This window comes from Eptatretus burgeri, chromosome 7 (genome assembly GCF_056783735.1).
Source record: "Eptatretus burgeri isolate ZD-2024b chromosome 7, Ebu_testis_v1, whole genome shotgun sequence".
Classification (NCBI taxonomy): Eukaryota; Metazoa; Chordata; class Myxini; order Myxiniformes; family Myxinidae; genus Eptatretus; species Eptatretus burgeri.
This window is the reverse complement of record NC_140967.1, coordinates 74,940,275-74,954,172: the sequence shown is the minus strand read 5'-3', so window position 1 is coordinate 74,954,172 and position 13,898 is coordinate 74,940,275. Positions and strand designations below refer to the sequence as shown.

Genomic DNA, 13,898 nt, shown 5'->3' with positions numbered 1-13,898 from the left:
ACACACATCTACATATTTTAAATATATATATATACATATATATACATATTTATATATATATATATACATATATACATATTTATATATATTATATATATATATATATATATATATATATATATATATATATATATATATATATATATATATATATATATATATATATATATATATATATATATATATATATATATACATATACACATACATATTTATATATATATATATATATATATATATATATATATATATATATATATATATATATATATATATATATATATATATATATATATACTGAACAAAATATAAACGCACCAACCTAAATATCTAAGTCAAGATTGCCATTATGGGAAAATGGTCAAACCGATGATATGTTTGAGCAATGGTTCCTTTGTTTTGCTAAAGACAGATGTTCCCATTGAAATTGACCACTCTGAGTGTGTGGACTCACACGTTGAGTAATTCTTCCCATGAGCACCATGGGGCTTGACAGAGTGATGGTCAGTGAGCGTGACCAGGACACAAACACTCCCTATAGCTTGCCCTATAAAAGGCCTCCCCAAAATGTGGACTGGTGCCAAATGTCAACATGCCACAGATGTCACAAATCTTGAGGGAGCGTACCATTGGCATGCTGAATGCTGGGACGTCAGTACGGGCCGTTGCAGCACACTTCAATGTCCACCACTCCACCATTAGCCGCCTGAGAACGCGCCTCAGAGAGACTGGAAGCACCGTGAACCGCCCACATGCCCGGCGACCACGTGTGACCACCGCCAGTCAGGATTGTCACATGAGGCTGCAACATCTCCGGGATCGACTCCGACCGGCCACGAGGACTGCCGATGAGACTGTCGGGCTGCATAACAGGCGCATTTCATCCCAGACGGTGCGTAACCGCTTGAGGGAGGCCAACACCCGCTACTGACTGTGTGAACTCTGACAGTGACACCTCGGTTGTGTCGGCTGTTGTAGCGCAAAGACTGTCGCCAGAATTCTCAAGGAACTCTTTGAAATTTAATGCTCAATTGTCATGGATTCTATAACCAAATTGTTGTGAAGATTTAGTATTAATGAGTTCGAGGTAAAATAGTAACAATCGCTTGGTGCGTTTATATTTTTGTTCAGTATATATATATATATATATATATATATATATATATATATATATATATATATATATATATATATATATATATATATATATATATATATATATATATATATATATATATATATATATATATTGTTGCGGATTCGCGCCCGCCAGCGTGCTGACGGCCACGTAACTCGAATCGCGGCACGTCGCCCACCGGACGGACAATCCAGTCGTGACCCTCTCGGACTAACGCCGGGAACCAGTCACGGGTGGACCTTTCGGTCTCACCGCGATCGAGCCAATCAGCCCCCGCGTGGGATAGGGTTGCTCGCCAAATTCGACCTACCTAAGTACCCACGCGGAGGGTAGACCGGGCGATCGCACCTCGCCGCAGGTCGACTTCGGACACGGGCCACTTAAGCGACCCGTTCCGTACTATCGGGATAACCGAGCGGTGTTATTCGTCGACCTCGACGGTTCGATTAATTATCGGGCGTATTCAGCCCACTACCAACCCTTTACGTGAAGCAAGATAAGGATTCAAAGAAAGAAATGACGAAGCGAAGCGGGAAACAGTTCAACACAAAGCACATTTATTCGCGGCACACGGGAGCACACATATACAATTCCACCAAATGCACACAGAAAAGACACAATGTAATTTACACAAAAAGCAAATGTAAAAGAGAAGACACAATGCAATTTACACAAAAAGCAAATATAAAAGAGAAGACACAATGCAGAGCTAATACCGACTACCGAGCACACGGCAACACTTATACAATTCTACCTCACAGACGGCGCCGACAACACATACCCAAAACCAAGGAAAAGAAATACCCTCAAGGATGAGGCAGGCCTGAGGCCGAGACCGGGTCGCGCCTACCCGTCTGGTGATGAGACGAGGAGCGGCGATGGCGCCTCAACTCCGCGGGCCTCGCGGACGGTGTCTGGTAGGGGGTGGGAAAGGGGCCCCCTTGGTCGCACTATCTCAGCGCGGGGGGAAACAGGAGGGGGTTGCTGATGCTCGGGGTATAGAGAATCTTTATTATCCCGCGACGAGCGTCTCCCCCTCGGCCAGGTCGCGCTGTCGGCCTCCCTCGGGTGCAGCTCCCTGCACGACGCGAGCACCCCCTCGTCTGGTGTCGCCGCCTTTCCACAGCTCCGTCCCCTCCGTTCCGACTCCAACGCACACGACGAGCAGCTCCACCGCCCGCGAAGTCTTGACTCTCTGTTTCCGACTCTCCTACTCTCCGCCTCTGGACTCTCCGACTCCCTTCTGACTGACGAACACGGTCCTTTTATCCCCCCCGTAGCTTCGCCTTTGACCCCCTCCCTTTGACCTTTCACCTTGCTCCCCATTGGCCCGAGAAAAAGTGGGCGTGAAGGCTTTTTGATCCATAAATTTGCATATATCGATCGTCCTGGAGGCGGGGCCAAATCGCCCCTCGCTCACCGATTGGACGGCAAAAAGTGGGCGTGTGTCGTTTTTGATCCGTTTTTGAAGCACAAAATCCGTGATTTTGTACACGCTGTTCGGCGCGCGCCCTGCACGAGTCCAACACCGGTACCCACAGGCGGCGCAAGAACGGTGGCGATGCGACGGTTGCGAAGTGTGACGTGAAGGTCGTGGCGGTTGTGGTGAAGCGGCGTTGTGGTTGGTGGTTGATGTTGTGGTTGTGGTGGTAATCATGGCGGTTGGTCCAAAATAAAGATAGTAAAAGAAAAACGGCTATCCTGAAGAGTCGCAGCACGCATAAATGACATGTATTCCCACTAGACAACGGGTTTGGGCCTAACTACACATATACTTGCCGAGATACCTCACCTAAGGGGCCTGAATGGTGGTTTGCGAATTTGGTAACCACAACACTATATATATATATATATATATATATATATATATATATATATATATATATATATATATGTATATATATATATATATATATATATATATATATATATATATATATATATATATATAAACTTTTTTATCATATACACATGCAAATATATATAGAAACGAGGTGTGATCAAAAAGTATCCAACCTTAATTTTTCGTGCGTAAACAAATGAAGCTCGGGAGGCGTGGTTTGGTGCATGTATGTAGGCAATCCTAGTTCGTATGCGTGAATATTTTCCCGCCTGCAGAAGCTGTCAGTCGCCGACAGACCGCCGATGAGTGAGGAAGTGTAATTGAGCGCCGTCGGATTTTCGTTTTTGACAAAATGATGGATCACTGTGGTCTCATCGCCAGTGATCACTGTGTTGAAGAAGTTGGGATCGCTGTTCACAGTCTCCAGCATGTCCTGTGCGATCTCCAAACGGAGTTGCTTCTGCTCGATCGTTTGTAGCTTTGGCACGTACTTCGCTGAGATTCTCCTTCAGCCCAAATCCTCAGTCACAATGGAATGAACGGATCCAATGCTGATGCCCGCCTCGTCTGCAAGTTCTCTGATCGTGATTCGACGATCCTGCATCAGCAGGGTCCTCACTTGCTCAATGACGATCTCATTTCGGGATGTTGAGGGCCTACCAGAACGTGCTTCACTTTCCACTGATGTGCGACCATCTTTGAAGCGTTGTACCACTCTTTTATCTGTGTGGTGCCCATTGCTTCGTTCCCGAAGGCCGGTTGAATCTTGCGGATCGTTTCCACTTGGGAATCGCCAAGCTTTATACAAAATTTAATGCAGTAGCGTTGTTCAAGTTTTTCTGTCATTCTGTCAAAAACGAAAATCCGACGGCGCTCACTTACACGTCCTCACTCATCGGCGGTCTGTCGGCGACTGACAGCTTCTGCAGGCGGGAAAATATTCACGCATACAAACTAGGATCGCCTACATACGTGCACCAAACCACGCCTCCCGAGCTTCATTTGTTTACGCACGAAAAATTAAGGTTGGATACTTTTTGAACACACCTCGTATATGCACATGTAGGAAACGGACCATGCTGGACCAATGAAGGAAAAGACGAAAACGAGCTGGGAACATTTCTATACAAAGCATATATTTCCAATTAGCGAGGAAAGGTATGTGCCACAGTGAATGTGGTATATTATTATGTACAGCAAAGGATAGCAAGGATGTATTTATGTATATGTATATATACATATATATGTATATCTATATATATATCTATATATATATATAAATATATATATATATATATATATATATATATATATATAAATATATATATATATCTATATATATATATATATATAAATATATATATATAAATATATATATATATATATATATATATATATATATATATATATATATATATATATTGTTGCGAATTCGCGCCCGCCGGCGTGCGAGCAGCCACGTAACTCGAATCGCGGCACGTCGCCCACCGGACGGACAATTCCGTCGTGACCCTCTCGGACTAACGCCGGGAACTAGTCACGGGTGGACCTTTCGGCCTCACCACGATCGTGCCAATCAGCCCCCCGCGTGGGATAGGGTTGTTCGCCAAATTCGACCTACCGAAGTACCCACACGGAGGGTAGACCGGGCGATCGCACCTCGCCGCAGGTCGACTTCGGACACGGGCCACTTTAAGCGACCCGTTCCGTACTATCGGGATAACCGAGCGGTGTTAACGTCAACCTCGACGGTTCCGATTAATTATTGGGCGTATTTAGCCCACGACCAACGCTTTACGTGAAGTAAGATGGAGATTCAATTAAAGAAAAGACGAAGCGAAACGGGAAAGACAGTTCAACATAAGGCACATTTATTCCGCGGCAAACGGAAAGCACACATATACAATTACAACAATTATGCACCAAAAGCAAATGTAACAAAAGGAACACAACAATTATGCACCAAAAGCAAATGCAACAAAAGAAACACAATGCAGATCTACTACCAACTACGCGAGCACACGGCAACACTTACACAGTTTTACTTTACAGACGGCGCCGACAACACATATACTCCAAAGCAAAAGAAAAAGGGGCCACCCTCAACTACAAGGGGGCAGACGGGCCTGGGGCCGAGACCGCGTCGAGCCTACCCGTCTGGTGATGAGCCGCAAAATGGCGGCGGCGCCCCGACTCCGCGCTCCTCCGCGGGCCTCGCTGGCACTGCTTGGAATGGGGTGGGAACGGGGCCCCCTTCTCGCACTATCTCAGCGCGGGGGGAAACAGGGGGGGTTGTTGATGCTCTGGGGAAAGAGGATATCTGGCTTGCTTGGGTCCCGCGACGAGCGACTCCACTGCGACCTCGACCGCGTTCCCGGCCTCCCCTCTCCGCAGCTCCCCGACAGACTCCGAACCCCGTCTTGACTGCTGCTGCTGCCACGCTTCGCCGCCGCCACAACGCGCCCGAGCCCGAAACAGAAACTCTTCTCTCTGCCGCTGCCGCTGCCGCTGCCACACCTCTCCAACTCGCCCGAGCCCGAAACAGAAACTCTCAACTCGACCCAATTCGCTCCGCGCTCGGCGCTTTATAGTGCGACAGGAGAAACCATATTCAGATTTTTGGATCAGTATTGGCTTGGGGGCGGAGCCACGCTCGCCCATTGGACGGAGGAAAAGTGGGCGTGAATCATTCCTGATCCTCGAATCTGCATATATCGATTCTACACCGACGCGCCTGGAGGCGGGGCCAAATCGCCCCGCGCTCGCTGATAGGACGGAACAGAAGTGGGCGTGCATCATTCCTGATCCGACTTCCCCGGAAAGACCACTTTTTGCACCCGCTGCTCGGCGCGCGCCCTGTACGAGTCCAGGATCGGTGCCCACAAGCGGTGCGGGAATCGCGGCGGGAGGAGGAGAAGTGAAGGTGGTGGAGGGTTTATTGTGGTGGTCCCTGGCCACGGTGACGCTTGGAATGGTGGTGATGTGATGATTGCGAGAGCGAGTTGTGAATGTAAAGGTCGTGGCTGTTGGCGTTGTTGTTGTTGTGAAGCGGCATTGCGGTTGGTGGTTGTTGTGTGATGGCGGTTGAGACGTGGTTGGCTCAAAATAAAGATAGAACAGAAAAACGGCTATCTTAAAGGGTCGCAGCCCGAATGAATGACATTTATTCCCACTAAACAACAGGTTTGGGGCTAACTACACATATACTTACAGAGATATCTCACCTACGGGACCTGAATGGTGGTTTGCGAATTTCCTCAACCACAATATATATATATATATATATATATATATATATATATATATATATATATATATATATATATATATATATATATATATATATATATATATATATATATATATATATATACACAAATATATATAGCAGGCTGCAAAAGTAGGATTATACCTTTGTGCCAGTAAGGATACAGTAAGGATTGTAGCTTTGTGCCAGAGTGTGCATGGGTGTCCACACTCGACTAGTGGAGTGTGTGAATGCCGGGGGCAAACAGTTTGAACATTTGAGGGCTTAATATGTTTATTATTGATATGCTTGTATAATAATCAATAAAATACGTTTTGTGCACACATTTTGTTTTTCATTACTGTATACCTACTTTTGCAGCCCGCTGTATATATATATATATATATATATATATATATATATATATATATATATATATATATATATATATATATATATATATATATATATATATATATATTGTTACGAATTTGGAATTCAATTGCACACAACATACAGGCTTCCTTAGTCAGCTATGTCGATAAGTGTATGTTCCCGAGATAGCCCACCTTCCATTGTTTAAATGTTTTTAAATCGATTAGATGCGCTGCGGATCGATTTAATAGTTCGGGAGCAAACAATGGAGACGTCCCTCACCCTCTTCTGCGAAGAGGAAGAAGAACCCTGCGGTGATGTCAACAACTCCCTCCCACCCGCAGTTGAGCGGGGGGTGGATCACGAGGGCATGAGTCACGCCGGGTGCGGGGGAGGGGGAGCAAAGGATAAAGAGGACATCTTTTTTTTGTTCAAAAAGAGTCCCGTGGGAGTCCCGTGGTAGGGCTGAGTTTGGGGAGTCCCATGGCAGAGTTCGTGAAGAGTCCCGTTCTGAGTCCCATGTGCAGAGTTCGTGTGCTGAGTCCCGTGGGAGGAGTTAGGGTTTTTGCTTCGGAGAGAGCAGTCGTTCAGCCGTCGGGTCCGGCTTGGCTTGCTTGGCTTGAGGCCTTCGGAAGCTTTTTGCTTCGGCTGGCTCAGTGAGCTTCGGCTGATGCTTTTTTTTGGAAGGAACTTGAGCCGGTTGTTCGGCTCGAGGAGCAAGTGGAGGCTTCTTCCTCTTCTTCCTCCAGCTCTTGGTTCGTGGAGCTTTTCTTTCTCCATTTTGTTTCCCGGCTTGGTGCGACGCATCGGCCTCTTCTTGGAGTTGGTTCCTTGGGGAAGCGACGCATCGACGGGAAGGATCGGCGCCTCGTCTCACCAGCACGTGTTGAGAAACGCGGGAGGATTCGCGGGAGCTCGGGAAGGAACGCGGCTCATGGCGATTTGGATCCAGCTCGCTCTCACTGGAGCCCGGGTCCGGACAAGTTGAAGACCACACGAGGTGGAAAGGTTCGAATCAAGCTCTGAATTCCAGCTCACCTGTCCTCCGAGCTGGAGCTCGTGATTAAAGGCCTCAGCCACCGTTTCGTGTGTGTGTGTGTGTGTGTGTGTGTGTGTGTGTGTGTGTGTGTGTGTGTGTGCGCGCGCGCGCGTGCGCGTACGTGCGTCCATGGGCCCGTCTAATAAGTCGGAACTGCGTTTAAGTGCAAGTGACTGTACATAATAAGTAGACGGTTGTAGTTCTTTTGTCGTGCTTTTGTTGCTTGTATAATTGCATAAGTGTTTTGCCTTATTTAATTGCATACATGTTTCATTATAATAAATGTCCTTGTGTGAATGTAAACCTGCTCGTTGCGTCCATTCCCTCATTGACTGAACATTTCGTGTGTTGCGAGTTCGAAAGCCGTTGGTTTGCCGTAATAGGGGGACATTTGGACCGACGGTTCTCGTAGATTACGCCGCTCGGAATCGCACACGGACAAGCTCGCCTCGGCGGTTTGTTCCGTACGAGTTCCGTCGAGAGTGGAATACCCCGGTCGTTGGATCACATGGGTATTTAGGTACATTGAAGATTGGCAATCGACCCTACCCCACGTGATCTGCCGATTGGCGTATTTCGGTTCTTGTACAAGGACCCGTCGCTCGGAGTTATCCGGGCGGCGATCTATATTCCGGGCGATCGGTCAGGCTGACTCGACTTGCGGCTCCGTTCAGAGCAGTCGGTTGGCGGCTGACCCCCCGGCCAGTAACAATATATAGTATGTATATATGTATATATATATATATATATATATATAATGTCGTCGATTTACGACCTATGCGACTTACGACTGATCGACTTTACGACCACGACGACTTTACGACCAGACTGCTCGGAGTCTCTGCCCACTCAGACTGCCCAGTTTCCGCCCCAGCGCCTGCCATTGCTCGCATGTTAGCGTGGTCTCGGTAAAAATTTCACTTCAAACCCCCAAGATGTCGACCAAGAGGAAATTATCTTCTACTCCTCAACCTGCCAAGAAGGAAAGAAAGGCCATTGATCTCGCCACGAAAATGCAGGTGATCAAACAGTATGAAGGAGGAAAGAACGTGAATGCGATCGCACGTGATCTAAAGTTTTCACACTCTACTGTGTCGACGATTTTGAAAGACAAAGAAAGGATTCGTGAAGCTGTGAAAGGTTTTGCACCCATGCGATCAACAGTTATAACAATAACAACGCAACGGACCGGGCCCATCTACGAAATGGTGAAATTGCAAAGATTAAACCAATGTATGTTTTTGCAAATATTAAACCAATTGTACTGCAATAGTGCAGTGTTTGACTTGAACAAAGAAAATGTTAATAAAATATGACTTACAGATGATTATGATATCATTATGCAGTATAATATACATACGGTAATTTTTGCATAGTGAATGCAAAATAAAGGTTGGCCGACGACTTACTGTGTGTATGTATGTGTATATATATATATATATATATATATATATATATATATATATATATATATATATATATATATATATATACAAACAGTGGGGAGAAGAAGTATTTGATACACTGCCGATTTTGCAGGTTTTCCCACATACAAAGCACTTAGAGGTCTGTAATTTTCATCATAGGTACACTTCAACTCTGAAAGACGGAATCTAAAACAAAAATGCTGAAAATCACATTGTATGATTTTTAAGTAATTAATTTGCATTTTATTGCATGAAATAAGTATTTGATACATCAGAAAAACAGAACTTAATATTTGGTACAGAAACCTTTGTTTGCAATTACAGAGATCAGACGTTTCCTGTAGTTCTTAACCAGGTTTGCACAGACTGCAGCAGGGATTTTGGCCCACTCCTCCATACAGATCTTCCCCAGATCCTTCAGGTTTCGGGGCTGTCGCTGGGCAACACTGACTTTCAGCTCCCTCCAAAGATTTTCTATTGGGTTCAGGTCTGGAGACTGGCTAGGCCACTCCAGGACCTTGAGATGCTTCTTACGGAGCCACTCCTTAGTTGCCCTGGCTGTTTGTTTCGCGTCGTTGTCATGCTGGAAGACCCAGCCACGCCCCATCTTCAATGCTCTTGTTGAGGGAAGGAGGTAGTTGGCCAAGATCTCGCGATACATGGCCCCATCCATCCTCCCCTCAATACGGTGCAGTCGTCCTGTCCCCTTTGCAGAAAAGCATCCCCAAAGAATGATGTTTCCACCTCCATGCTTCACGGTTGGGATGGTGTTCTTGGGGTTGTACTCATCCTTCTTCTTCCTCCAAACACGGCAAGTGGAGTTTAAACCAAAAAGCTCTATTTTGGTCTCATCAGACCACATGACCTTCTCCCATTCCTCCTCTGGATCATCCAAATGGTCATTGGCAAACTTCAGATGGGCCTGCACATGCGCTGGCTTGAGCAGAGGGACTTTGCGTGCACTGCAGGATTTTAATCCATGACAGCGTAGTGCGTTGCTTATGGTTTTCTTTGATACTGTGGTCCCAACTCTCTTCAGGTCATTGACCAGGTCCTGCCATGTAGTTCTGGGCTGATCCCTCACCTTTCTCATGATCATTGAGGCTCCACGAGGTGAGATCTTGCATGGAGCCCCAGACCGAGGGAGATTGACTGTTATCTTGAACTTCTTCCATTTTCTAATAATTGCGCCAAAAGTTGTTGCCTTCTCGCCAAGCTGCTTGCCTATTGATCTGTAGCCCATCCCAGACTTGTGCAAGTCTACAATTTTGTCCCTGATGTCCTTAGACAGCTCTCTGGTCTTGCCCATTGTGGAGAGGTTGGAGTCTGATTCATTGAGTGTGGACAGCTGTCTTTTATGCAGATAACGAGTTCAAACAGGTGCAGTTAATACAGGTAATGAGTGGAGAATGGGAGGGCTTCTTAAAGACAAAACTAACAGGTCTGTGAGAGCCGGAATTCTTACTGGTTGGTCGGTGATCAAATACTTATTTCATGCAATAAAATGCAAATTAATTATTTTAAAATGATACAATGTGATTTTCAGGATTTTTGTTTTCGATCCCGTCTTTCACAGTTGAAGTGTGCCTATGATTAAAATTACAGACCTCTATGTGCTTTGTAAGTGGGAAAACCTGCAAAATCGGCAGTGTATCAAATACTTGTTCTCCCCACTGTATATATATTACACACACACACACACACACACACACACACACACACACACACACACACACACACACACACACACACACACACACACACACACACACACACACACACACACACACACACACACACACACACACACACACACACACACACACACACACACACACACACACACACACACACACACACACACACACACACACACACACACACACACACACACACACACACACACACACACACACACACACACACACACACACACACACACTCGGAAATGGAAAAACACAACCCGTCACTTCGCTGCCGGAAATGTTATTGAAGGAGGAGGGGGGATTAAGAAGGAGATGAAGGAGAGAGGAGGGAGGGGAAGAATACAGGAGGGAGGGGAAGAGTAGAGGAGGGAGGGGAAGAGTAGAGGAGGGAGGGAGGAGTGATTGAAGAGAGGGAGAGAGAGAGAGAGAGAGAGAGAGAGAGAGAGAGAGAGAGAGAGAGAGAGAGAGAGAGAGAGAGAGAGAGAGAGAGAGAGAGAGAGAGAGAGAGAGAGAGAGAGAGAGAGAGAGAGAGAGAGAGAGAGAGAGAGAGAGAGAGAGAGAGAGAGAGAGAGAGAGAGAGAGAGAGAGAGAGAGAGAGAGAGAGAGAGAGAGAGAGAGAGAGAGAGAGAGAGAGAGAGAGAGAGAGAGAGAGAGAGAGAGGTGGGGGAGAGAGAGAGAGAATGAGAGAGAGAGAGAGAGAGAGAGAGAGAGAGAGAGAGAGAGAGAGAGAGAGAGAGAGAGAGAGAGAGAGAGAGAGAGAGAGAGAGAGAGAGAGAGAGAGAGAGAGAGAGAGAGAGAGAGAGAGAGAGAGAGAGAGAGAGAGAGAGAGAGAGAGAGAGAGAGAGAGAGAGAGAGAGAGAGAGAGAGAGAGAGAGAGGTAGAGATAGAGAGAGAGAGAGAGAGGTAGAGATAGGTAGAGAGAGAGAGGTAGAGATAGGTAGAGAGAGAGATAGAGAAAGAGAAAGAGTGAGGTAGAAAGAGAGATAGAGAGAGATAGATGTCTAACCCTAACCCTAACCCTAACCCTAACAAATAGTATGCAAGCAAAAATTCAGGCTGCTCGGTTATGGAGGTTTTGAAGTTATGGAGGAGGTATGTGTGTTTCAGAGTGTGTGTCTCTTCCATAACACCAAAGCCATGAAACCTTGCAGCCTGAAACTTTGCATGCATGCTAAGAAAACTCCAAGGAAGTGCATGAGTGAAAACTGTGTGCTTGGGTTAATTAAAACACCCCTTTTGAAGATAATTAATGGCCTTATTTAATTGTATCCTTTCAGGTGCATCCTCGGTCATCGCTCTCCATGGGGTCTTAAGGCGTATCCTCGGTAACCTCGCTGGGGTCTGAAGTTGCTATATTTTTTGGCCTGCTCAACCATGCTTTGACTTGGAACAGGCCACAACAATTTATTTTGATAAAGTTTATTTTTCACTTTCCTCACTCATATTATCGAATGCCTGTTCATCACAGCTCCAGATTGCTGCATACATCACTTTTGAAAGTGCCATAGTTTTCAAATTAGGAGGATGGAGGGATTTCATGCATTGTATCACATGATTTTCCACGATCTACTCTCATGGATTAATTAAAGTATATCGTCAAAATATTATTGTGGTTTTGAGAATGGGATATCGTCCAAACGAAACAAGTGTCAACATCTGGAGTGAAATCTGCCAAATGCTTGGAAATCAGCAAACATTACCGATCTGCATTACAAAGGGGCAAAAACAGATCCCTGCAACTACAGATAAATCGGGTTTCTCACAATCATCAGCAAGGTTGTGGAATCCATCATCGCTTCAGATATTAAATCCTTCCTCTTCTCCAAAGGCTTGATTTCCAATCATAAATTTGGATTCAGACCAGGTCACTCTACCCTGGATATGCTGCTTCTGCTATCCAAACAATGGATGGAGCTCCTCAATGCCAGACATGAAATCAGAGCCATCTTGCCAGACATATCGCGTGCTTTCGATACGGTCTGGCACCCTGCCCTGCTCAACAAACTCTCTTCCTATGGTATCCAAGGCCATCTCCACTCATGGCTCGAAGACTTCCTCTCCTGTTGCAGCCAACGTGTGGCCCTAAATGCAGTTCTCTCATCCCCTCTTCCTGTCCAGGCTGGAGTTCCTCAAGGCAGTGTTCTGGGCCCTATTCTTTTTATGGTTTTCATCAATGATCTCTCCGAATCTGGAGAATCCTCTTTATCTCTTTGTGGATGACTCCACCCTCTGCCATACCATCTGTCATCTCTCAGATCGACAAGCAGCAGCTTCGTCACTCTCTGCAGATCTGGATAAAATCACAAACTTGTCCAACACGTGGAACATGTCCTTCAATCCTGACAAATCTCACACTCTCACGATGTCTCTATGAAAGGACTGTCTGGAAAACTCCCACTTTTACTTTCTGAACAATCCTCTTGAAGAAGTCCTTTCATTCAAGCTTCTGGGTCTCACAATCTACCATGATCTTTCCTGCGAAAGCCACATTTCCAAACTGGCATCCAAAGCCAGTCACCAACTGTGCATCCTCCATCATGCAGAGTACTCCCTCGGCCCACCTGAGCTTCTGACCACATACAAAGCTTTCGTCCACAGCCTGATGAGGAACTGCTCTCCCCACTGGGCTAGTGCTCCTGTGTCCCACCTTTCTCACCTTCATGCTGTGGAAACCAATGCATTTAGGATCAATGGTATCTCCCGCGGTGAGGCTGAGTCATTGGGCCTCTCAATCTCTCACCGCAGGCAGGCCTGTGGTCTTTCTGTCTTCTACCGTCTCCTCTCTGGTCTTGCCTCCCCCTCCCCCCCCGCTCTGTCTGTGATATGTCACCGCCATATTTCCGCAGGGCACTCAAGGTCTGCCAACAACCCCCTTCTGGTAAAACAACTGAAATCACAAATCACTGCTCACATTCACTCTTTCATTCCTCTTTTTTCCTGCCTTTGGAACAAACTCTCATACTCTCTTCAATCCCACTCTTCCCTTCAGGTCTTCAAAACAGCTGTTCACCACCACCTCTAATCTTCCCCTATCCAAATCCACAATATTTTCTACCCCCTTATCCCACCCTAAACCCACCTCCTTCAAATTCCCTGCTTTTCTTCCTGAAAGTTCCCTGTCAT

General features: G+C 45.9%; 1 protein-coding gene and 1 long non-coding RNA gene across 3 annotated transcripts in view; one reads left to right on the top strand and one right to left on the bottom strand.

The window, feature by feature from the left end:
- The window catches only part of LOC147023556 (uncharacterized), a 188,099-nt gene that overhangs the window by 12,421 nt on the left and 161,780 nt on the right, over window positions 1-13,898 (bottom strand). The window lies entirely within an intron of this gene.
- Window positions 1-13,898, top strand: part of LOC147023558 (uncharacterized) — a 51,634-nt gene that overhangs the window by 14,154 nt on the left and 23,582 nt on the right. The window lies entirely within an intron of this gene.